Source organism: Symphalangus syndactylus, chromosome 7 (assembly GCF_028878055.3).
Source record: "Symphalangus syndactylus isolate Jambi chromosome 7, NHGRI_mSymSyn1-v2.1_pri, whole genome shotgun sequence".
NCBI lineage: Eukaryota > Metazoa > Chordata > Mammalia > Primates > Hylobatidae > Symphalangus > Symphalangus syndactylus.
In genome coordinates this window covers 108,504,434-108,531,284 of record NC_072429.2, presented here as the reverse complement: position 1 = coordinate 108,531,284, position 26,851 = coordinate 108,504,434, and the positions used below count along the sequence as shown (strand labels likewise).

Here is a 26,851-nt window from a genome sequence, read left to right as displayed (position 1 = left end):
GGATAAATCGTCCACATTTTTAGGGCCTTCTTTAATACATTATCACCTGAGTTGCCAAGTATAGCAGACACAACTGGTTTCTGCTCAATCTCTCGGTCTCCATTTTTCCCTCCATCTTTATTAACCAAACTGATAATCCAGTCTCAAAGGGCATTGTATAGTATGCTCATTTTCTGTCTTCTTGCAACTAGGAATGACCATGTATCCTAGTTCTGGAAAATGAGATGTTAACTGGAGGTCACAAGTTGAGGTTTCTGGGAAAGCTCTTTAAAAAGTGATGGCCTTGAGTGGCTGGTTTGGGAAAAGGTCTTTTGTCCTTTGGCCAAACTCTCTCCCTTTTGGTCTAGCATGTAGATGTCATGCCTGTAGGCAGAGCAGACATTTTCCAGCCATGAGGATGAAAAAGACATGAAAAGGATGGCAGAACAGGAAGATAGAAGGACCCCAGACCCCTAGTGGTGTCATGGAGCTTGTCATGTCTGCTCTGGACAGATGGCCTCTGAGCTTGTTTTGTAAGAAAATTTAATTTATTTGGGTAAATTTTGTTGACAGTGCTACATACAGTCAAAAACTTTTTATCTGATATACTATGAAGGGAAACAACAAAAATATGAAGTTATCCCATATTTTTGTAACATGAAGAGTTCCACAATCAGCTTGAAGGGCTGCAGTGGGCATGTGTGAAGGATTGGAAGGGTAATACTAGAGACTTCCTTCAAAGAGTACATCATATTTATTATTTGATGAAGTACATCATATATATCATTTATTTCATTATTTATACCATAGGATGAACTGAGGCTACCAATTTTAAAACGTTTAAGATCTCAGAGCACCCCTGATTTAACTCTAGCTTGTAGCCCATTTTTCTTGTTTTTTGTCCAGTGAAGAGAGTATGCCACTTTTAGAACTCCATTCCTGAGTAAATGGTTACACAAACACACAATTATTTTGTAAAATAATTTTTCATACAGCCTTGTTTTAACAAAAATAACAACATTTAAATATCTAATATGGTAGTAAGAAAATAAATTATAGGTTATATATAAGCATATTATTTAAAAACAGAAACATAAGCATTAAAATAACTAAAAATAAATGTGAATCAAGTAGGTGCATGGTGAATGCAGCAAATGCAAAAATGCCAAATCTCACATATTTTATGGTAATGTATTAGTAAATATATTTATATTAGTTGTGTTTATATCCCTACTCTATCTCTCTATATTCATGGGCCTGCATTACTCTTTGTGTTTTTCTACCATCATTTCAGGGAGGTTTTGAGAGAGAGGAGAAGAAAACCGATGTGTTAATCTCTACCTAAAACATCAGCCAAGCTTGGACTTACCCTCTGGGCAACTGAGTCCACTGAGGGATATTAATAAGGGTAACTAGATTTGCGTCACTGGTTTAGTATCGAGAAGAAAAAATCAGAACACAAGGTTAATTATCTTCAAAGGATTGGTGTTCATTTATTCATCCATTCAGTAAATATTAGTTAAGACCTACAAAAGGCCAGAAATGATGCTTGATATTTTCATACGGGAAATGAAAGACAGTTCTTGCTCTCAGGAAGCCAGAGCTTTGTGCCCACTGCAGTCAAGTAAACTTACAGTGATATTATGTGAGGTATCAAGAAAGGCTTCTAGAAGAAATGACATTTGCGAGTGGCCAGCAAAGCAGAGTATGTGTTATTCTGCAAAAGGAAAGGGCGAAGATTGTGAAAGAGAATGGGGCATGTGTGAAACTTTGGCTGTTTAATTGTGCCCAAGGACAAATACATGGGAGGAGCAGAGAAAAGACTAAAAGCTAGCAGAAGTCAAAACTCACCAGAATGTCATACTAAGAAATCTAAACATAGTCTGGATGGTGATAAAATGAGACTGACATATTTCCAGTAGGGAAATAATATGATCAAATTTCCATTTGATGGTGATTACCACAATCATATTCTGGAGAATAAGTTGAAGGTGCTGGTAGGGTGAGATTTGATGCTGTTACAATAACTGGAGGCATAGGTAATACTCACCTGACACTCCCATTGCACCAACTAGAGACAATATGTATGTAAAGCATTTTCTATTGTGGTAAGAACAAAGAAGCCATTCAATAATGATCACAGTGTACAAAACTTATTCTATTTTGTTCTCATAAAAATTATGTGAAGTATTGTTAAGCTTAGATTATTGATAAGGACACCGAGGTTCAGGGAGTTAAGTGACTTATCTAAGGACTCACAGCTAGTAAGTGGCAGAGTCTGCAATCAGATACAAATTGGTTTGATCAGAGCTCTCTGAACCATCACACCGTATTATTCACTGTCTGAACAATTCATTTGAGATTCAGAAGTCCACTTAGCAGAGATACAGACGAAATTCAGACAGATGAGTACAAACACCATCAAAGCTTTCAATTTTATGATTTCATTGTTCTTCAAAATAGAGGCAAACCTACAGAACCGATGCTAATCCAGACCAAACCTGACAGCAGGGAATGAAAGCAGTGTTGTGGGCACTGCAGGTTCCTGACATTACTTTATTTCCATTCCCATTAACTGGCAGCATCTACCACAATATTTAGGATAATTACCTATGAGTCTCAAAGGAATATGCCCATTCCCTCTCTCCTGTCTCCCTGATGGACATAAAAATGACTTTAGGAGAAATGACAAAACATCTCTATGAAAATGAACCCTTAAGTCTGAGCTCCCACTGTAAACCCATCTTATTTTTTTTCTCTCCCATCTTCCAACACCTTGATAATATCATCGTTTTAATATGATTTCTGAGAATAAAGAGCTCTGAGGAACTTGTATTAAGCAATTACCCCAGGGATCGGCAAACACAAGCTCATGATATTTACTTAAAATTCTCAATTCTGTGAATATGTCAAGGTCTTTATAAACAAAACTGACTTTTCGAGGGTTGGCAAATTAGCACCGTGTCCAGAATAATCATTTCTACAAGGAGAACGACATGTCCTTATTTTCCATCCCTGTTCACTGGCGACAAGTGCCATTTCAAGCAATTTGCCAAATAAATTCTGAAGATTGCATGGGAATAATGCCCAGAATGTATTTTTCATGAAGTAAAACATTCTTTATGTGGCATGAATGTTGAAAAAGAAGAGAGAAGGATCTATACTTAAGATCAATTGTAAATAACTATATTGTTCTTGGATGGATTTTGTTTCCAAGTGCTTTGCAAGGCAATAATATGAGAAAAGTTCTTACGATATGGAAACAGGGTAATTACAGAGACCACCTAGGTGGATTAGTATCAGAGGAATTACATACATCAAACTGACTAGGGACCAACTTGAATAGTTCTATGGCAAAAACTTTTCTTGATGATGAAAAGAAGAAACTGATTTAAAATTTTTAATCTAATAAAGATAGATCTTGCCCAGCAATTTCATTCCTGGATATATATCCAAAATAATTGAAAGCAGGGATTCAAACAGATATTTGTCAGCCCACGTTCATAGCAGCATTATTCACAGTAGCCAAAAGGTGGAAACAATCAAGTGTCTATCCACAAATGAGTGGATGAACACAATGTGGAATATACATGCAATAGATTATCATTTAGCCATAAAAGGGTATAAAATTTTGACATGTCTACAACATGAATGGTCCTTGTAACTATTATGCTTAGTGAAATAAGCCAGACACAGGACAAATATGTATTCCATATAAGTGGAATCATATACACCTAGGCAAATTCAGAGTCAGAAAATGAAATAGCAGTCATCAGGGGCTGAGAGGATGGGGGTGGAGGAGAGAAAGAGGGATTATTATTTAATGGCTACAGAGTCTTTGTTGGGGATGATGAAAAGTTGTAGATATACATACTGGTAATGTTACACAATGTTGTGAATGTATTTAATACCACAGAATTGTACACTTACAAATGGTTGGAATGATAAATATGATGTATATTCTACCACAATATTTTTTAAAAGAAGTCTTTCAGGTTTCACCCTAAAAATATTTGGAGTTTATGTAAGGTGTTCTCAGTTGCTCTAAGACTACATATTACAACACAATGAGGTACCGCAAAAACATTTTTTAAAAAATTAATGGATCCTTAAGGAATTTTCTGGAAGCTATGGAATCTCTCTCAAAGTGAAAAGAGATAACCCATAATCATGTACAATGTTGTTACAAACAGGAGGACAGGAATTGTGGCACTCTGAAGCCTCCCCATTGACCTCTGATTCAGAGAGCAGTGGTATTGTGAGATTCAAGTCTATGGCCAGCTATTGAGGATGTCAGAGGGCTCTCATCAAAGGAAGGAGAATCTCAGTTGCACATGATCTCTAACTTTAGCTAAAGGCCCAGAGAAACACTAAAATCCCAAGTTCGATAATAGAGCAAATAAGACAACCATTATCAGGCCAAACACTTATGAACTCATGGATGCCATTTCAGCTTTGCTTAAGCTGAATGCCTTTCTCACAGCCTGAGATCACAAATGGTGAATGATAATAAAGTTAACATGAATGATAAAGAATTAAACGATATGACTTCACCTCATTAAAATACTGAACCTTTTTAATAAGCTATTGCATTCAACTTTGGGGCTATTTTTGAGACCTGCCTGCACACAGCTGTATTTTTTTTCTTTTTTTAAGGAAAGCTTAATAACATCCTTTCTGGGTGAAAAGAGATTTTTGTATTCAGTTGTAATTTGAAAAGGAACAACTAAAATTATACATTTCAGAGTAATATAAGAAATAAACACCACTTCATTACTGGGTACAACGTTCTATTTTTATACTACTATTTAATGTTTACCATTCTCTTGGAAATGTTAAAGATTGGCAGCATTTTTGTGCATTTTGTAGAAATTGGTACTTTATAATCCTGGAATGAGAGGTGTAACAAATTTGTAAAGCTTAAAATAATACCTTTTTTTAGCTTTCACCTTATTAAATGTTCAGCTTCTATGTTGACACATTCTTAGAAAATAAAATAATAGGAAACATTTGGAAGCAGATTATTTCTATTGCACCTCATCAAATGTACAAATCAGTACCTAGAGATTAAAAAAAATGAAGAGAGAATGATAGACAGTAATATGAATTGCATATTTAAACTTTTAGGAAAAATAACAGATCCTTTTGAGATTTTTAAGAATATAGAATACCACAGAGTCAAATGACACATGTAATTAAATCTAGCCTGGCAATGGTCCTCAACCATTCCCAAATCTAAATATAATATTGTGTTTTCTTCTAACTCACATTCATTCTACCACAGAATCTAACAAATTAAGCCTGACGGACAGAGTTTTCTGTAACAACATCTCCCCCCTGAGACCCTACATCCCATTTTCATTGCCCTGCTGATTTCATTTTCCTTTATCTGCATTTAATACTTTCTCTCCTGAATTAAGACAAATGCCATGGAATAGATGGACTAAGAAACAGTTTTAAAGCACAGTCCGTTTGTTTGTAATTCAGTCAGTGCATGGTGAACCAAGCCTTGCTCCATTTGCACATGGTAAAGATTAACACCTTTTAGGATGATAAATAACTAGAAATAAATGTGGGTATCCAAAGATCTGTTCAAACTCTTGCCAATTTATGTCTTTTTATAAGCTATGATTGTACAATGATCTATAAATATACCACGGAAAATATCTCTCTTAAAAGTCTGCCTTTTGATAATTTAATAAATGGTAAAATTGAGTAGTGCTTTGCAAAAGATAGCAGGTGCATAAGTGTTGATGTGCAGGATGATTTTGGGTGGAGCACAGGTAGATTTTTGTAGTAGTTATGCTTTTGTGGGGGCTTTTGGTATAAATTTTGGAGTCCAGGTGTTATTTTGTTACATGCATATATTACTGTATAGTGACGAAGACAGGGTTTTTGTGCATCCATCACCTGAATAACGTACATTGTACCCACTAAGTGATTTCTTATCTCCCACTCCCTTCCCACCCCTGCAACCTTCCAAGTCTCTATTGTCTATCATTCCACACTCTGTTTCCATTTTAATGGTTTTCTCCTATCTATTGCAAGTAACATGGTATCTCCATTTACAGTAGAGATATACAATTTTAGTAGTTATATTTAAATTAAGAATGGTATGTATTTAAAAGAGCCTTTATGTAAATAAGACTACAGGAACATTGGTACAGCAAAAATTGGTGACACAGTGCAAAAGAGGAATATTTACTGTGTCATCATATTTTAAACAAAGAATAATCAATGCACCCAAGCCTAGAAAAGTAAATAGAAATTCCTAACAGGTCAAGGAAAGAGGAAAGTCATTCCAGACGAAGGGGGACCACATACAAAAACTAACATGAATTGCACCCATGGTGTATCTGAGCCCTGTTGGGATAATATGGCTGGATAATTAGATGGTGGCGGCAAATGATAGACTATGTGTTGAATTGGCATCGAGGTACTAGATCTCTAAAAACCTTTGCCATGCTGAAATCAATGTAGACAATGGGAAGACGTGGAAAGGTTGGAAGCAGGAAGAAACAGGGCTGATTTATGTTGGGAAAATATAACTCTGTGACAAATTGGAGTGCAGAGGAAGAGTGAGGAGACCGTGGGAGAGAGACTAGTAAGAACTATGTTGCAGAGACATACAGGAAAAGACCAGGAGTTGAGACTACATGAAAAATACTTCTGAATCACAAAAAGTAACAAACATTATCAAAAGGCAAGTAGCAGAGTGAAAGGGAAAAAGTACTACACATGCACCAATACCCCAGAAAGGTTAATATGCTTATTGCATAAAGAGGTCCTCTAAGTCAATAGAAATGTTATTTAAAGTTTATGATGATGATGATTATGAAAATTCATGAGAATAATAGGTAATTCATATTTAAAAAATGATAAAGATACAAAAATACTCAAACATTTTAATAGTCATAAAAATATAACTTAAAAGAGAATAAAATACAGCTTTTGCCCATCAGATTGTTAAAAACAGATATTTAGCGTTTGCAAGAATGTGCATGAAAGGACTTTCATATAACGTTCGTGGAAGTATAAACTAGTGGAATCACAAATTGATGCAAAGGACACGTCATCATCAGGTAAACCATCCTCATGGCTTGTCTTTAAACTTGAACTAATTTACAACCTTTTAAAATTATATTCACAAAGCAATATAAGAAGGAAAAAGCTTGGGACGTTAATACATTCAGTTTCCATCCTATCCTGACAGAGTGCGCACCACGTCAATGAAAACACTTATCTCCCTGTCCACTCACTTCCCTCCTCTACAAAATATTAAAGAAATCCCCTACCTTAACTGATGTTGTGTAAGTAGTCATGGAAAAGAGGGGAGAAATCCGAGATGTATTCAGAAGATGAAATTTGTAGAATTTAGTGACCTGGAATGCGAGAGGTGACAAGAGGGAAGAAGTCGTTATGACTTCATTTTTGGCAATTGGATGTGTCATTGTCCTAGATCAGAAACACAAAAGAAGACATATTTGAGAATAAATATAATAGTTCATTTTGGGACCTGATGGGTTTGAGGAACCAAAGATATATCCAAATAAAGATATCCAGCAAGGTGCTGAATAAGGTGAATATTTGGATCTGGGTCTCAGGAGAGGGTCTGTGCTGATAATATATTTTCAGAGTCTTTAGGAGATGATGAGAATCATGGATTTGGTAAAATTACCAGGGAGTATGCAGCATAAAAAGAGAGAGGAACAAAGGAAGAGCTTTGGGAACACCAGCGTGTAAAAGGAGAGCAGAGGAAGGAAGCACACCAAGAAAGAGTTTGAGGGGCAGCCTCGTGGACGCACACCCAGGCTCAGACAGAGGGCCTATCTCCCCCTCTGCCAGCTGGTCTGGATGCCCGGGCCTCAGCTCTGTCACAGTAGTGGCCAGATGGGAGTCTGAATCTGTGCCTACAACCCCTCATCACTACTGGAAAAAGAGTTGTGAGTGAAAGCGAACTGATGTGTCCTCTTTGTGTTGGAGATGCATCCTTGTTTCCAGAGAAAGCAGGAGCACTGTTTGTAAGGAAGTCTTAGAAGCCACATGGGTTTTTAGCCCAGAGACACTTTCTCCTCCAGATGCATATGTAAAGAAGCTGGCAGGAGAATAGTCACCTCTCTTTTCTCATATATTATTGAGCAATCTATGCACTTTTGCATACACACAAAAAATAATCATATTAGTCCAATTGGATTAGTTCAATGCATATCATTTGTAAACCTCCTGGGAAAGGATGGGGAGTACTTTTCTTTGTTTTCAGAAAATCTGATTGAAGCAGATCATACGTATGTTTACAAAGGATAAAGAGCCAGATTAATTTAAATAGGTGAAGCTACAGGGAACATTAGTCACAGACATCATTCATTAACAAAAGCCATCTGAAAAATTAGAATAAACCGTTGTCGAGGGGTAGTTGAAATTCATTAAAATATACCCTAATCTATGGTCCTTACATAATAAATCCCAAGGTAAATTTATTTATGAAATCAAATCCTGTGCTACTATCTGTTATACTAAATCCCAGGGTAAATTTAGCTATAAAATCAAACTCTAGTAGGAGAAAAAATATTAAATGTATTTAAAATTAAGGTTAAATTTAGTAAAAATAAAGTAGAATAGGTAACAGAAATAAAATCAAGTATTCTGTCCATTTTTTTCTATTTCTAAAAGTAAAAACCACTTTTTTATGAATCCCAATTTTAGTATTTGCTTTTAAATTAATACCTAAATATAAAAATGTTAATGTTAGAATTGTGTTTATTCATAAATCATCTGGCCTCTTTTAATAGAGTCTAGTAAAACCAGAACTATGGAATCTTGTAGTTTCTGGGTCATTGGATAGGACCCTGAAATCTTTTACTACACAGGGATGTTTGTTGTATTGCTCCTTATTATAACTGCACTTAACTCATGTTTCAAATCTTCATGAAAAGAAAGATTTTTTTTAAATCCAGGAACATATTGAATTCTATGTCCAATTATATATTTTTTTCTGCACAGATACAGCATATTTTTAACCCAGCTAAACCAAAAAGTGCAATATCGCTAAATCTCAGGAAGGGAAGACAATGAATTTTCATCTACATTGGATGACATTTAAAATCTCTGTGTCCTCTCTGCCTTCCAAATAAATGTGGCTCACAACATGAAGAAAGGAATCAGAAATGAAATAAAGACTATGGGAAAAAATTGAGACAGGATGACAGGCTCATTAAAATGTGCAGAAAGCATTCCCGACTCCCTCGAGAAAGCTGTTATCATGAAATAATCACATTGACGAATATGGAAAGAGTGGACTCCGGCAGGGCCTTATATTGCACCCAAGAAGTTGGTGATTATATCCTGGAAATGTGACCCCATGAAAGCCTTGCTTCTTTGTTGCTTAATAGAGTTCACAGAAAACGCTTGTCTCCAAAATGAGATTTCTCCCCTATTCACTGTGCAGCCCGGCAGTCTTGACAGGATGAGCAGGGGGCCATTTCTCCTAATCAAGGGGGGATGCAAACCCCTGGGTGTGGAAGATTGTAAGCAATCAAGCTCAACTGTTGCAGGGAAGAGCCACTGCCCTCTGCTCCTTGTCAAGTGGTCATAAAGGAAAGGTTAAGAAAGCTGTTAGAATTTGGTATAAATAAGGGATAATAGGTCAGAGGGATCTATTTTTCTCAGCAATTATCCCATTTCCATCTCTGAGGCTATGAGAAATACTTCCTTGCTGTCTATGCAGCCAATCTATATAGAGTATTTAGCTCTTAATTAAAATCTTTGTTAGCATTTCCATTTTCTCACCCTGTTGGTTCAAACATCGCATGTATACTTTAATCTGAAGACACAAGCAAGGCTTTCTAAATTGTTGCACTGATTAGAATGTCTTTCCGCTTGATGCAGCTGAACTGTGAGACAATGGGAATGCTAGTGGGAGTGAAATCAAATAGTACAGAAAGGAGGGAGTCTGAGGGAGGCCTTTAGAAAAACTTCTCAAATCTGGGTTTGCAGACAGGGATGCATTCCCAAGCCCTGATAATTTCTGACTTAAATATAGTTAATTTATATTTTTAAATAAAAGTGCAAATAGCAAAAAATGCATACTCTATGATTTATCTAATATTTGCTACACTATATATTTGTATACATTCATATATGTATGAATATAAATGCGTTAAAAAGATCAGAAAAAAGATTTTCTGCTACGAATAATGGCTACTTTTACAGTTGAATCATCTGGAGTGGGATTACAGGCAAGAATGAAGGATGGCTAACTCTTTAATCCCAAATATCGTTTTCCAAAAATATTTTGTTGTTGGAAAAGTTTCCACAAGCATGTATTCATGTGTTGCCTGTATAAGCTAATGAGTACTTTTTAAAAGATGAAAAACTGTGGTTAGTTCATGACCATACTGGGATTGGCTGTGGAATAAAATTGCAACCTAGACTCAGGGACTCCCAGATACAGCTATAATCGAGGGGAAATCTAAAATAAACACTCACCAGTGAGGGATGTGTCTCCTCCAAAGGGTCAGTAAGGTAAGGCCTACGGTGCTTAAAGACCACTTGTTTTTATCAAAATAATCATTTTTTCCCTGGAATCTCCCAAAATGTTCTGGAGGCCATACTAAAAGAGATCCTCAAATAATATGCCAACCCTAGCAAGCTGTGAAAATTGTGGCCCAAACGTGACAGGCTGATTAAGTTACTAGTAGAATTGGTGTAATTTCCCTGTTGTGCATATACACTCTCTGCATCAGAGACTTTAGGAAAAAGGAACTCAGAAATGTCATGTTTCTTATACTAAAACTTTCACAATCCTGTACTAACACAATATGCTGAACAGTTGAGGACATGTGGGAATTCAGGCACAGCTCACTCCCTAACATAAGACTAAAAACTGCCTAACAAATCTTACTTGGAAATGACAACATTTGGAAATGTGAACTAAGAAACCAAATGAAAATAGTCTTGATTGCGGATTTTCAGCCTGACAATTAAGCTCTGGATTTAGTGCTCCCTGGAGTCAGTAACTTCCTACAGATCATTTTGTTTGTTAGAGGTAGACCTGACCTAAGTCCTGCACACAAAAGCTAGCAATGTCTAGGGTGGCACATGTGTCAGGAAATGTTAGTAACTAAAGCCAGGCATCTGGTTATTCACAACATCCTCTCTCCAATTTCAAGGGGTGAGTTCATTCCATGCCACATGCAGCTTCTAGAACAGAGGGCCTAATTGGCCCAAATGTCTAAAATCCTTTTAGCTGAATCCATTATACTAATATCTGACAATTATAAACTAAGTCTCATTTAATATGGTTGGATGCTGTCCCTTAAAGGCAATAATTACCAAAAAGAGTTAGCTGTATAAACCTGTTTCTCAGCATGTTGGTTGACAAGACACCCCACTGGTTATAATGCGACCATCAGGCAGAGCTTTTTATATTTAATGTTGAAGAGATTATCTTTTGTAAATGGAAAACTGAAGACTCTCACTGTCAATCTTGCCTTGTACTCAGCTACATTTCCATTTCACAGAACATCTTGAATTTAGCTGAGGGAAGTAGTGGTCCCTAAAAATACAGAGCAAGAATAAGTCCAAAAGGAAGAGAGAAGACTAATAAGAACCTTTCTGCTAAATCAATGACAGGAAAGTATCCTTTTGGCAATACTCCTTCAAAGAGTGACTTCTAAAACCCTAAGGTGAATTTTTGCTCTGTATCCATGGCAAGAATATCAAGAGGAGTAGGGGTAGGAGGATTTCACTTCCAGGGGTAGAATTGTGTCTGCACTATATGAAACGCCTTACATTGCAGAAAAGGTATAGATTTTAAAGCTGTAAGATACTGTTAGAAGTCAGAAAATCTGACCTACTGTGGAAATTTCTATCCAGATGGAAATTCAAACTCCATGTGATTGCCCTTAATAATGGGTCGCTTGCAGCCTCAAGAAGCAAGTCTTTGCATTGTTGGATAACTCTCTCCCCATATTCTTCTTAGTCATGAGCCATAGCCTGCAGCCTTTTAATTTCATCCCCCACTCTCCTCCCAGAGCAGTATACTCCAGCTGATTTTGAACAATAAACCTCTTCCACTAAAATATAAAATCTCAAAAGTCTCCCTTAAAAATGTTTTAAATCATGTCATCGTTTTGTGAGGATTAAGATTTAAAAATTTTTAAATGATTTTTTTCGTTTTATATGAGGATATTATTAAGCATTCTATTAGAACATTTATTTTGTTATAATTGTGAATACAGAGCAAATATCTGAAGATAAATTTTTGTTTTCTTCTATTTATCAAGTTCTATTAAATGTGTTTAATCATGTAAGAGAATATATTCAAATTATAATATATATGGTTTGGTGAAAGAATGGATCGTGAGCTAAAGATTAAATTTTAAATACCTGTTTTAATGTCAAGAATACTACTTACTAGGCACTGGGGATCCAATAATGAACAATATGTAGCACCAGTCCCAGTCCCCAGAGATTCAGATTCAATTGTTCAGGAACGATGCACTGACATTGGTGTTTTTGAAAATCACCTTGGCATTCTATAGTACACTAGCTTGACACAACCAGTAGTTGGCCCACGTGGAGTATCTGTACTGTGAATGGACTGCAGGTTAAAATTATTCACACAGAGAATATTTGTAATACATATACTTGACAAAGAACTCTTACAACATAAAAGGAAATAAATCTACCCACCCCCTTAAAGTGCAAAATCTTGGACAGGCACTTCATAAAAGCAATGACCAGTAAAAACAAAACAAGACAAAAAAGCTCTTTTTCAGTAGTCATCAGGGGAATGCAAATTAAAACACACTGTAACACCACCATACCCATCCAGAACGGCTCAAACGAAACCAAGTGTTGTCTAGAATGAAGAGCAACTGAACTCTCATATGTTGCCGATGATAATAAAACTAAATATAAATTCTTGGGAAGATTGGCAGTATACTAATTAAAGCTGAATATATCTGTACTCATCAGCAATCTCCCTCCTAGGTATGTCTGCATTGGAAATATGTGCATATGTTCACCAAAAGACATGTAGAAGAATATTCATTTTACTTTCATCATAGCCCAAAACTGGAAGGAACCCAAATGTCCCTCAGTAGTAGAAAGGATAAATACACTTTGGTATATTCATACAGAGGGATACTATACAGCAATGAGAATGAACAAGTGATAGCTACATCCTAAAACATGAATGGATTGCACAAACTTGATATTGAGCAGAAATAGTGAGACACAAAAAGTACATTCTGTATGATTCCATTTTATGAAATTCAAAAACAGGCAATATGAATCCATAGTGTTGGAAGTCAGAATAGTGACTTTGGGAGAAGCAGTGACTGAAAGGGGCATAAGTGGGACTTCTAGGATGTGGTAATATTTTGTCTTTGATTTGGGGGCTGGTTACATGAGTTTAATCACACTTATGATATTGTACTTTTCTGAATGTAGTCATCTTTCAGAAACATTTTTTAAATTATTTGTAACAGTAAATGTAATATTAATCTCTTATTAGGGTAGCATTTTATATTTACAAGCTGTTTTTGTACATGCTATCCCATTCAGTTATCTCTTTAATTTATGAATTCACTCATTCATATCCCAAAATTTAGTATCTTATATATGCAGGGAATAGTTCTAGGTGATGCAAGCAACTCAAAGGTTAGTAAGACATGGTTATTAGCCTCTAAGAGCTTATAGAACTAAAAATTTGAAGGCATGTCTGTAATGCAGCTACAATAATTTGTTGTTTAAAACAATGATAATTTATTGTGTCTTCTAGGTACGGGGCATTGTACCTTACTATGTACATTACAGGCAGTCTCTCATATTTAATAACTTCAAGAAAAATATATTTTTAATGTCATGCTTACTTTCCCCTTAAAACATTTAATGTTATATGAGGGAAAATATAATACAATTTACTGGAGAAAAGAAAAGAAATTTGCCTCCTGAGGGGCAACGTAAAATGCAAATGTAAAATGCAGGACGACAGCCTTCTATCTTCAGTGATTCCATTAACTAGTTCAGGGGATCAGATGATGAATTAAACTGACTTACAGACACAGGAATATTATATAACTGTAAATTCCATTCCAATATTTGTTTTAATTTGATTATTTCACATCACAACACCTAAAAGGAACAGTGTACTAGTCAAAGCTTATTTCCCAAAATTCAACGAATTTCAACTTTTCAAATAAAATATCATGCTGAAAGAAATATAAGGAAATAAGTGAATTAATGCAGAAATGAAGAAGCAAGTAAGCATGTTCTCACTTATAAGTGGGAGCTAAACCTTGGGTTCTCATAGACATAAAAATGGAAAAATAGACACTGTGGACTACTAGATGGGGGAGGAATGGAAAGCAGCAAGGGTTGAAAAACTAACTCTTGGGTACTATGGTCAATACCCTGGTGACAGGATCAATCACACCACAAATCTCAGCATCATGCAATATACTCAGGTAACAAACCTGCACATACACCCCCAAATCTAAAATAAAAGTTGAAAAAAATGGTAGAAAAAAAGAAATATGAGGAAAGCTATAAAACATGACTATGAAGATGATAATATGGCATAAGTATTTCGAAGAAAAGTATGTCTTACATTTAATAAAAAGTGGGTTTTACAAATGCATAAATCTCCCCTGAGTGGGTTTCAAAAAATGTGACAATTTGCAAGTTTTATAGCATTTTAAATGACACTTTCAAAAGTATATGAATATATTTTACAAGGTAAATCCTGTAAAACCCATGGAATTTCAGATTCCCAATTCTGTACCTTTTACTGGATATTTGAGTGGTGCTATTTGTTCTATTGGTAACATTTCATTGATTTTACCCATGTTTGGTCCTTTCTTAAAGTATATATTTTCTACTGTGAGTTTAGTCCAATACCTTGAAACAAAATGGTAGTCTATAAACATCATATGAAGTCATCTGCTGTAACTACAGCATTTACTCGGATTTTATTATGTGATGTTTCAGGTACTGTGCTAGTCACAGATAAAGCCACTGAATAGCTATAGGTACCTTCTATAGGGCAAGGCAACTTGGAGCCATCATGCCTTGGAGGGGCACTCTTAAGGCCTGAGAGACAAGAACACAAAGTTCCATGCACTGTGCTTAGCACTGGAATACAAAAACTGAGGGGTCCTGCTTCAGAAAAGCTCACAGTCACTGGAAGTGAGTGGCATACAAATGCATGAATATGTGTGGGATAAGTATATTATTTAAAAATATTATTAAAAAGGTATAACAGAAATCAGAAAGATTTCCAAGAAGCAACACTGGAACTGTTGGTGAAGGCAGACAAGGCCATTCGCGGCAGAGAAAACTGCATATGAAAAGCGTAGGGGAAGTTATCTACTCTCTCTTTGGAAGCTCCTGTTTCAGATCATCAACAGGGACTACGGAAACTGAAACATGACTGAAAAATATGTCAGATAATATGATTTTAAAAGAATAATGAAACTTGGAGAGTAATTTCATCCACTCATTGATTCACTCAACCGAATAACAATGTTTGAATGTCTTTGATTGTCAAGCCTTGTGCTAGACAGTGGGTATACCAGGATAAAAACAAAGTCCCCAAAAATCTTATCGTCTAGTAGAGGTGGCAAAGATAGAATTATTGCAATATGATGCACTAATTCCTATGATACAGTTAACATCAGGGTGTCAAGGAAGACTTCTTAAAGAAGATAAAGCCTTGAAGAATTCGTAAGAGTTCTCTTACCATTTTGTGAGTGAAGATGTGGCATGGCTGAGGCTCTGGAAGTAATTCAATATGGCTGGAGCGTATATTGTGAGGTTAGGAAGAATGGAACGTTGCGCCTGGTGAGATAGACAAGAAAACTAATGAAAATCCATGTTAAAATGTCTGGATTTTATTCAAAATATAAATTTCTCTGACTTCAAATAATTTCAAGTGCTGCCTCCAAGAATCTGCAGCAGAAAATGCAAGATGACATAGAATGCCAAATAACCCATATGAATTCAGCCTCATGTTTGTCCATATACGATCAAAGATTCTGGTTAAAAATAAACTGGTTTAGACCCAATCCTGAAAATACAGGAGACCTCTTACTGATAGGGCAGATGTAACTCCAAATGTTTACATCAAATTTATTTTGTCTGTTGCAGGAGTTGTTTTTAATAAATCATCTCAAGAAAGTCTACAAAGGTCACATTAAGGGATTTAGACAAATCTAACTCTATACCACATTAATTTAAAACAATACAAGTAAAACCTATAAATCTTTTAAAATCATGGATGAGTAAAATAAAGAATTACCGCACTAAACAGGAACAGTATTTTACTTTCACTACAAAATAGTTAGGGATGACTATCTTTTAATAACCATGCCCTCTAACTATTTGATTATATGATTCCTGGTTAAGGGAATAGTCATAGTGAAGATTGTAAGGAAAAACATTTAAATATTCTATCCCTTTCTCTAGCCACATTTCCACATATTTAATTTCTTTCATACTCTTAGGATGCTGGAAAAAAATCTATAACTGAGTGGTTTCAAAACACCACACATTTACGATATGCAGCCTCAGCTGGGCTAAGCTCCATGCCCTGACCAGAATGTCTTAGTCAGCTCCCATTCGTACTTCCCTCAGCAGCTTTGCCAAACTTTCACCTCCTTACTCAAGACTTTTTATTCATTTGCATCAAATTGCCTTGCTCTTCTTCACTGGATGTAGGAAATGAGTGTGAGAGGTTACATTTGCAGTCACCTAAAGACTGAGAGAACAGCAGACAGCCAGGGAAAACCACATTTAAGGAATAACTAGATGGTGGTTTGCCCTTAGAAAAGACTGAAAAAGGAGAGGATAGGAAATTAGAAGGTAACCAGAAGTTTTATTATTACAAAGCCAAAGGAAAAAGAATATTTTTAAGAAAGAAGTAGAAAGCAGAACCAAAGGCTGCAATGAGATCAAGTGAGTTAAGGGCCAAAAGTGTTCACCGAATGTGGCAATGTTGTGATCACGGAAAGTAGTGAATTTATTTTAAATAATTTCAACTGAGTGATAAGAATAGAAACCAGTTTTTAGTTGGCTAAGTAACAAATAAGAGTAACAAAAAAGGAAAGGCAACGTGATACTACTCTTTCAAGAAGGTTGTTGTGAAACAAGGTGATGTCATGACTGATGAGAGGAATGGAGAACTAAAGGAAGGTTATGGATATGGCAATGGTGGTGATTGTGGTAAAGCTGGTGAAGGAGATAGCAGAGTTGATGTTGGAGGTGATAGTGGAGGTGGTATAGGTGGAGATGGTAGCAGCAGTGGTGGTCTTGGAGGTGATAAAGGTAGTGGGAATGAATATGGTGGAGGTGGTGGAGGTACAGTGGTCACGGGGAGGTGATGGTTTAAATGATGATGAAGGTGGTCAAAGTGATGACAGTTAAGGCTAAGGTAATGGAAATAGTAAAGGTGGAGGTGATGGTGATAGTGGTGGTGATGGTAGTGATGACAGTAGAAATGAAAATAGTAGTTTAAAATATAGGAAACTTTTGAGTATGTTTATCCACTAAGGTAAAAGAGCCAGTAAGAGAGACAGAATAGAGGAAAAGAATAATTGAGTGGGCCCCAGAGGAAAATAGACAAAGAAGTTATAGCACAGATAGAAGAACTAAACTGCGAAACCATCTTCCATAGTTAAAATTCCCGCACCGAACTACCTGCAGCCCTCCAAATGTATCATGGGGTCCCATGCCTGCTGCTCTGCCTTTGTACATGGTGAGAGATTACAAAGGATTTTTTCTTCTTTATGCTTTTCTGCATTTTAAAACTTTCCATAATGTACTTTTCTTTACTTTAGAAAAATCAAATAGAACTATAAGGCAAACTCTGTGCCAATTGATAGAAATTATTCTCTAAAGGTAGAATATAAAGTCATTGTGAAACCTGGGTGTTCCGGGGCATTAGAGGGCCTTTTTGATCATAGACTATACCTTGAGGAAGACAATACCAAAAATCTGTAATCTTTGGCTTCATTATTTCCACTCTAAATTCAAAGTTTTTTTTTTTTTTTTTTTTACCTGAGAAGAACTCTTACAGTAACTGCTACCACAGCACTAAATAAGGATTATGGGAGTTATATTTTCTAACATGCCATAAAAAAATTACACGATAAGCAAAAATGGGCACTCTGGATAATTTTGATGAGAAAATCTAAATTGAGTGATGGTTTGCACACATATCTTAAAAAACAGATATATGAAGAAGCCATTATCAAGTTCAGCTTAGAAGTTGGGGTTATTTGGACACATAACACACTAATCAAAGCATGTTCCTCCAGAGGAGCCTCCAGTCGCGTCTCATCGCAATCTCTGAAATGGATTTGAGGCACATTTGTGGGCCTTAACACAAGGAATAGAAGTGTGGCCATAAACACCTTCATTTTATGATGGCAGACATATGATTAAAGCCTCAAAACGGGAAAAGATTCACTCTCCTCTTTGACAAGATCCGTTGCTATGGTGATGGTCTGCTCGGCCCTGGCTGAGCGGCTTCAGGTGGCTTCAGTTTTGGAAGACAAGCTAGGTCATGTTTGAACCACCTTGCTTACACAGCAACCGGACAAAGGAAAATCACTTACATTTAGGAATGAATTATTCACTTAAAAATTCCATTGCTGTAAAATCTTCTCTGTGATGAAGACTGAAATATTTACCTCCAGCGTGGAAATTTCTGAGCTCCAGGCTTCCACTCAACAACTCCATCTTCCATTTTAACTTCTTTAAAACAATGATTAGTGCCTGAAATGACCTTGTTTTCTCGCACTCATTTTGTCTAACTCTCTCTATTAGAATATCATTTATTTGAAGGCAAATATGCTATTTTGTTCATCACTATAGTCCTAGCATCTAAAACTGTGCCCGACATATAATAGCCACTCAATAAATTTTAATTGACTGACGCTGCCTGTTCTCATTATGCCATTTTTAAAAATTTTTTTTGAGACAGGATCCGGCTCTGTCACCCACACTGGAGTGCAGTGACACAATCGTAGCTCACTGCAGCCTCACCCTCCTGGGCTCCACTGATCCTCCTGCTTTGGCTTCTGGAGTAGCTGAGACCAAAGGCACGTGCCACCTGCCAGGGTTTTTGTTTTTTTTTTTTTTTTTTTTTGAGACGGAGTTTCACTCTTGTCGACCAGGCTGGAGTGCAGTGGTGCGATCTTGGCTCACTGCAACCTTTGCCTCCCGGGTTCAGTCGATTCTCCTGCCTCAGCCTCCCGAGTAGCTGGGACTACAGGCATGCACCACCACGCCCAGCTAATTTTTTGTATTTTTAGTAGAGACGGGGTTTCTCCATGTTGGTCCAGCTGGTCTCGAATTCCCTACCTCAGGTGATCTGCCCGCCTCGGCCTCCTGAAGGGCCGAAATTACAGGCATGAGCCAACATCCTCAGCCCCACTTTCTTATTTTAGAATTTTCAACAATATTCTTAAGAATGTAATGTGATTGTAGACAGTTTACTTTCTCTGGGCATTTGTTTCCTCATTTATAAAACATAGGAAATTAACTAATCTATGCATTTCTTATCTATGCTAAAATTTCATGACTCTATGTGTGCAAAGCTTACTTGAATTATAAAATATTCATTTTCCACTTCATTCACTGTGTTTCTAATGAGCTCTTTTCTTATTTTCATCTACAATAATGTATACATAGTTACAGCTCACAAAGCACTTTTGTTTCCATTATTTCCTTTGACACTTACTTCAAATTCCCGAAGCATGATAGTACTTACTCTTTCTGTTTTCCGGATAAGGATTATAAGCTCAGAGAGGGTATATGACTTCAGCGTGCATCTCATTTCACTAAATGTGTCTGTTACAAATAAAAGTTGTTCGGGCGGGGTGCAGTGGCTCACACCTGTAATCTCAGCACTTTGGGAGGCTGAGGCGGGTGGATATCGAGGTCAGGAGATCAAGACCATCCTGGCCAACATGGTGAAAACTTGTCTCTACTAAAAGTACAAAAGTTAGCTGGGCATGGTGGCGCGAGCCTGTAATCCCAGCTACCTGGAGGCCGAGGCAGGAGAATTGCTTGAACCCGGGAGGCAGAGGTTGCAGTGAGCCAAGATCGTGCCACTGCACTCCAGCCTGGCCAAAGCGCCAGACTCCGTCTCAGAAAAGAAAAAAAAAAAGTTGTTGACTAATATTTTAATACTTGTAAAATTATGACGTAGACCCAGGAATTTTAATAAATAATCTTTTTCCAAAATATGTTTTCAATAAATATTAGTCAGCATATGTGTGGTTTAAGGGAGTCTAACACTACTGCATGTTTAATACACAAAAGATCTACTGTATTCCTAGCACATGACCAAATCTACTCCCCCTACATCCTGCAGTAGCATCTAATATTTCTCTCATTTGACTTATTCCTTTGAGTGAAAGCATCGCCTCCAGAAAGCCTCTACAGTGAGTAGGAATACAAAATAATCATAAGTATTTAGCTTCAAATCCCCATTGGACAATTTAATAGCTTTGTGATTGTCAACAAGTCATGGGTCTCCTTTTTTGCATCAGCAAAGTGTATAGGAATAACTACTTCTTAAGATAAATGTAATAATTAAATTAGACAACGTAAATTAGTGCTTAGTTTGCAGTATATACTCAGCAAATGTGAATTCCTCCCCATTCTGTTACCTTAGAGGAGTAACATATCAATCTAATCACACTTTAGCGAACAAGTCTTGAGGAAATACAGAGAGAGAAAGGAAAGATAAGATAGGTTTGGAATATGGCACTGGATACAGATTACTGAATAAGTAAATTATAGATAGATCTTAAATATTAATTATATTAATTATTAATAGAATATTATTATTAATTATATATGACTAATAATATCAATAATTATTAATATCATTCATATTTTTGATAGAAGCAACAAAAACTGAACTTTAAGTATTTTTAGAACAAGAAAATTACACTTTATACTCTCTATATAAGAAAGGCTAGCATTGCTTTGCAATCACTTTAACTGAATTTGTTTTCCTTTAACTTTGGATTTCTTATATGAGCATGTGGCTTCTGGGCACCATTTGAGCCCTCCAACTTGTGAGCTGCTTATTTAGCACCCTTCTCATGTCTTAGGAAGTTAAAAGAGGGATTTTCTTTAGTCTAATTCAAATCTAAAATCTAGGGGAAAACAAGTAGGTATGGGGAAGGTTTGTAGTTGTTGTTGTGTTGTGTTGTGTTGTATTGATAGCTATGAGGAATAAGTCCTGGTTTGGAAACATATGAGTTTTGGGAAGAAGTTGGGAGTCAAAAAGGAGAAAAACCTGAAACCCAAAACTAAGGAAGCATGACTGATATAACATCTAAAAACCTGGATTAGATCATCTTTTAAAGTCCTGCAATCTCCACTCCACTCTGCAATCTCCAATTGCATAAACTCCCCGATTTAAACCTTCCTCCTAAATGATTTCTACAACTGTTTCTACAATTACATTGTATTCTTGGAATTCCAGCAAAATTTGAGTTTGATTATTTGTGCTTTGATATTCATTGAGAGGTATTTACTATATTCTCAGTTTCAGAAGGTGCTCTTATAGCAGAGACATCATGGAGGAATTATTTAGACAAGGACCAAGGAAGAAAGCGCCTGCATGTGAGCCTCCTCCTTTTATTCCACAGTACAGTCAGGACTGTGGCCAGTCTGATGAAAACCAAAAACAAGATTTTTCCCTTTCCTCTTTCTATCTTCTAGTCCACTTGACCATTCCTGCTCAGGAACTCCATGTCTGCCCTTTCCTCTTCCCTACTTTACCACCCTCACCCCCACCCCTCCCACCTCTCTCACATATACACTCTCGGTGCCCTTAAGTCTTCAGAATAAAAATAGAGTGACATTTCCTTCCAGATAGGTAGCAATCCCCATTCTAAAGAAAACTGTTTATGTGCAAGGGCATAAGACTGGTTATCTTTAACCTAATAGTCTTACATTTTCGTAGCACTTTGTGTACACTTTTTTTTTAGCTTCACAAATGATCTTATAAATAACTAGTTGGAATTCAATAAAAACAATCCAGGAATACTTGATGCAGAGGTCCTGGAAGCCTGGATTATGGATAGAAGGAAGACAGAAAGCCGAGTTCCTAGAGCATACTTCGAAGAGGACATAAGCTAATCTGGTGAAGGAAATATTGGGCAGAGAGCAGTTTTGACCAAAAGTCAAAGGAGGGCACTTACATCCCTTTAAGGCCAAAGGAGGATTAAACTCAATGGTTGGACTTTGAATAGAGGTAGAATGGGAGGAGTGGGGAGGGAGGGAAGGAACATACTAAGACCTCCTATGTCACAGTTTGGCAAAGAGGGAAGGGAAGGGAAGGGAAGGGAAGGGAAGGGAAGGGAAGGGAAGGGGAGGGGAGGGGAGGGGAGGGGAGGGGAGGGGAGGGGAGGGGAGGGGAGGGGAGAGGAAAGAAAGGAGAAAAGAAAAAGAAATTGTTGGGATGGGTTGCACTGTGTTATGAATATGTATTTTCAATGGGGGAGGGATTTCTAGGGCTTAGAAAACACTACAGAGAAGAAATCTTCACGTCTAATCCTTACAGTGAGAAGTAGAAGAAATGATCAGATAACAAAAATAACCTGGAACTAAAAATGAAATGCTTAATGCATTTAACATGTGCCAAGTTAAGTAGGAATATGAGATTGTCAGGTTACCATTGCATAAACTTGCGCTGCCAAGTTTCCTCACAAATGAATGTAAGCAGGTTGGACTTTAAGCTAACTGTGTGCTAAAGGCTAGTGAATACAGTAAGGAAGGGAGGCAGGGAAAGGAGAAGGGGTAGGATGCAGAAGCATCCCTTCCTTTTGTGCAGAAACTTCCTTCAGGGGTAAAAATGAAGAGTAATCTCAGAGTAAGCAAACAACATCACAAGAATCTCACCTAGAAGAGTCTTTAGCCAAACTGTGGTAGCGACTCTTTCACCCTTAGCTATGATAGGACGATGTAACTGGATTCATCATTAAGAGCCGTAGGAAAGCTAGGCGTTCTTTATGGGGCTACCTGGCTGGGACTCTGGCAATTCTGAGGGAAGAAAGCCCCTTTGCAACAGTCTCTTCAGAAACCTATTTTCCAAGAAAAGCAGGTAGTGGGGTTGATTATTAAACTTGCATTTGGACTAAGAAATTAGAACACAGTATCCTTTCCAGTCTGGGGTTCCCGTCAGCCCTACCTAAAGTCAAAACAAATTACATCTCTATTGCACTTGCTATTAAGGAAGTCTGGAGTATTTCTGTTAAACCCAATTGCTGTTATCTCCTGAGAACTAGAAAGTGAACAGCCACATTTATCCCCAGATCAAAGATCAGGAAACTTAAACAGAGACACACTGTTCAGATGAGGCTCCCAAGGTCACTGGTGAAGTTAGAAAGAGCTTGAAGCTGTAGTTAAGTCTTCGCCCCCTAGTTTTGAGCCACGCCTCTTTAGCTGTCCCCAGACAGGCAGGCTGTGGTCGCGAGATAAATTTTCCGAGGGAGACTGTCCTAAAGGGCACCTTAGGTTCACGCTGAAGTCAGTGTTCAGGGCTCTTCCTCTCCAGCGTGAGGACAAGGGTCCTCCTTAGCAGGGGTGTGAGTAAAGACCTGGAGGGAGACTGGGGTCCCAGGCCCTCAGCCACCCCCAGGGATCCGCTCCAGATTGTGCAACGCAAGCCCTCCCGGCCTCCGCTGGGGCTTCCTCATCTGGCAGGAGCCCAGAGGCTCTGCAGCGCGCCACCCCCGCTGAGAGCGGCTTCTTCAAGAAACAGATCCTGCAGCATAATCTGCCAGGGCCCTGGCAACAGGAACCGGTCCTTCCGGCAGCGAGCCCAGGGAGCAGAATCCTGGCGCCCCCCGCGCGCGGCCCTCACCGTGCTCACGCCGCTGCGCCCCACCCAGCGGTGCCTGCCTTTTGGTCCCCCGCCCTTCTCTCCGTTTCGTCCTCAGCCCCAGCAGCCTCCGGGCTGGCTGCAGAGGCCGAGGGGCCAAGGGCACCGGAGAGCAAGGGATTCCGCGGCACCACGTGTCCGAGCCGGGCTAAGGCGGGCGGAGCGGGCCGGGCCCGGCTCCCCGGGCCTGAGCGCAAACCAGCAGCGACGCGGGGTCCAGTCCGCACCGGCACCCGGCCCAGCCGGGGCCCGGTCTTCCGGGCGCACGTAGGTGCCTCCTCCTGGACAGCGCGATGGGGCCCTTCTGGGCGAGAAAGGGTAAGACCGGGGCGCCTATGCGGGCTCTGCTGTCAGTGCCCGCGGACACGGGAGGGCGACTGATGGTCTTCGGTCCAATGAGGGCAGTGATGGGGCGCTCCGGACCCCAGGACCACCCTTTCCAATGCGGGAGGTATCCAGGGTGCTCGGCGATGCACAGAAGAAAGTCGTGGAAAATGGGGAATCAAGGGCACTCTCAGCACATGGAGGCCAAGGGAAAGGCACTCCTGTTTGATTAGTTTGATTGGTTGTTGAGATGGTCGGGCTGGACTCCTTGTTGCAAGGAGCAAGATTGGCCAGGCCAGTGTGTAGGCCGTCGGTTTTGAATCTCCCTGTACTGGTTGTTCTCAGGAGTGGGTTTGGAAATGGTGGCTTTTGATAAGGGAGGTTCATTAAGAATAGGTGTTCTCCAGGAAGCCTCCATTGAGCTCTCCAAAGAGGGAGACAGTCCCAAGTCCCCAGAGGACACTTTTCAAATTTCTGCTGCCTGGAGAAACTTTCGTAAAGACTATTCCGGGTGAGAAAGGATGACCCATTTTCCATTAATGTGCTGTTGAAGGGCTACGTTGATGAGCTCAAAACTTCCTTATGGTAGGTGGTATCAACAGGTTTGGATTTAAAATAGAGGTAAATTGTACAGTAAAAGATATCTGTAAGCTTAATTTAGTATGTGGAAAGAGATTCTGAAAGCTTTTTAAATGAAAGAAGCTACTGGGGAAAATCGTTGCTTTTATCTTCCCCAGTGTCCAGCAGGTAGTGCTATCAAGGAAAACAGGAGACTCCACTGCTAGGTTCCTCTTGCGTCCTCTAGCCCTGACCCCAGAGCCTGTGCAGCAGAAGCAAAGGGCAGCTGTAACATCTGGATATCTCTTCTCAGAAAAGGGCCACATTTGAACCCTACAGATCAGAATCTTCAACTCAAAGTTTCTGCCAGATCAGATTCGTCAGTAGGCACATTTTAGGAATGTTTGCCTTTTCCTCCCCATAGGGCGCCCTTGGGGCAAAAGGAGTCAGGTATTCTCTATGCCAAGTTTTCTCCACTTGCACATTTGGGAGAGCAGTAGCACCTATCTCTGAGAGATGAGCCCAAGTGAAATCATTTTTTTTATATGCTTCGGATTTTAGAGCAGCAATACATTATCATAGTGCAGAGTTTGATTGCTTAATTTATTTTACAATAGCACTATTTTAATGCAGAATATATTTAAAATACGCTGTTCAATTCATAATGATCTGTACGTATTTAAATAATATTTAATTCACTTGATTTGTATTTAATAGTCCTTAAGGTGATATCGTAATTGAAACTAATTGTATGCATTCTTAAATGCTGATGCACTGAACAAAAAATTGGTCCAAAACTTTATTTCTACAGATGATCTACTGAGGCTTACAGAGAGTGAGTAATTTAGCCAGTGGCGCACTTAGAACCAGCTGTCTCTAATAGTCATGTTTTTTTTTTTTCATATTGTAGTAACAGTTGGTAAAAGATAAGCACAAAAGAGTAATACTACAAACTAGTGGTTGACAAGGTTTGGAGATGGGATGAGGGTGAGAAGAATGTGACACTAAAAGTGTAGCATGAAGGAGATCTTTGTGAGGATGGCATAGCTATGTATCTTGATTATTGTGGTTACACAAATCTACATATAAGACAAAATAACAGGCCTGGTATGGTGGCTTGTGCCTGTAATCCCAGCACTTTGGGAGCCTGAGAAGATGGGTTGCTTGAGTCCAGTAGTTAGAGACCAGCCTGGACAACATGGTGGGACCCCATCTCCACTAAAAATACAAAATATAAAAAAAAAATATGTGGACACAGCAGTAGCTGCCTATAGTTCCAGCTACTGAGGAGGCTGAGGCAGGAGAATTGCTTGAGCCCAGGGTGCAGGGAGCTGTAATAACACCACTGCACTCCAGCCTGGGTGACAGATCAAAACCTTGTCTCAAAAATAAATAAATTAATTAATTAATTAAAGAAAATTAAAAAAAATCATAGAGCTGTAAACAGGCATTGCACCAATGTCAATTTCCTGGCTTTGATATGATACCGTAGTTATATGATATAACCATTGGGGAAAACTGGGTGAAGGGTGCATGGGATCTCTCTGTACTATCTTTACAACTCCCTGTGAGTCTACAATAATTTCAAAATAAAGAAACTTTTTTTACAGTCATTTTGTAAGTACATCAAATTCCAACATTGGCCATTTTTCTAAATCTGAATGTATACAAAATATTTCATTTTACTATATATGCTGTTATAAGTACGTAATACATACTTAAAATACTTGTGGTACAAACTAACACCTGCATATAACTTTATTGATATTTAAAAGAGCATACACACCTTTAAGATATAACTAATCATGCTGGAATATCAAATAGCATCTTAGCAATAGGTATTAATTTCATTTTAGTCAATTTCTGTTTATTTAAAATTTTGGAAAACAAAGAGAAAGTGTTTTATTTAAATAGTACTTGTGTGAAAATAACAGCTGGTGTTTTTATTTTCTTCTCTGTTTTTTGTCTGTGTAAAAATACTGAGGTTTTGAGCCTACATCCTTCTTCTTAGCAGGATGTTTTCTGTGGTTCAGGTGACAGAACCCAGAGATATCACCAAGCAGACATGATAGAGGGGAT

The 26,851-nt window shown here is 38.1% G+C and overlaps 1 protein-coding gene across 2 annotated transcripts in view; it reads left to right on the top strand.

Moving 5' to 3' along the window:
- Positions 1-23,538: 23,538 nt before the first annotated feature.
- SYBU (syntabulin) overlaps positions 23,539-26,851 on the top strand; it is a 117,782-nt gene continuing 114,469 nt past the window's right edge. Inside the window, exon 1 of one of the 2 annotated variants that reach the window (XM_055287078.2) lies at positions 23,539-24,208. The gene's annotated coding sequence lies outside the window, so the exon portion shown is untranslated. The remainder of the gene's footprint in view (positions 24,209-26,851) is intronic. The other variant, XM_055287081.2, reaches the window with a different exon arrangement.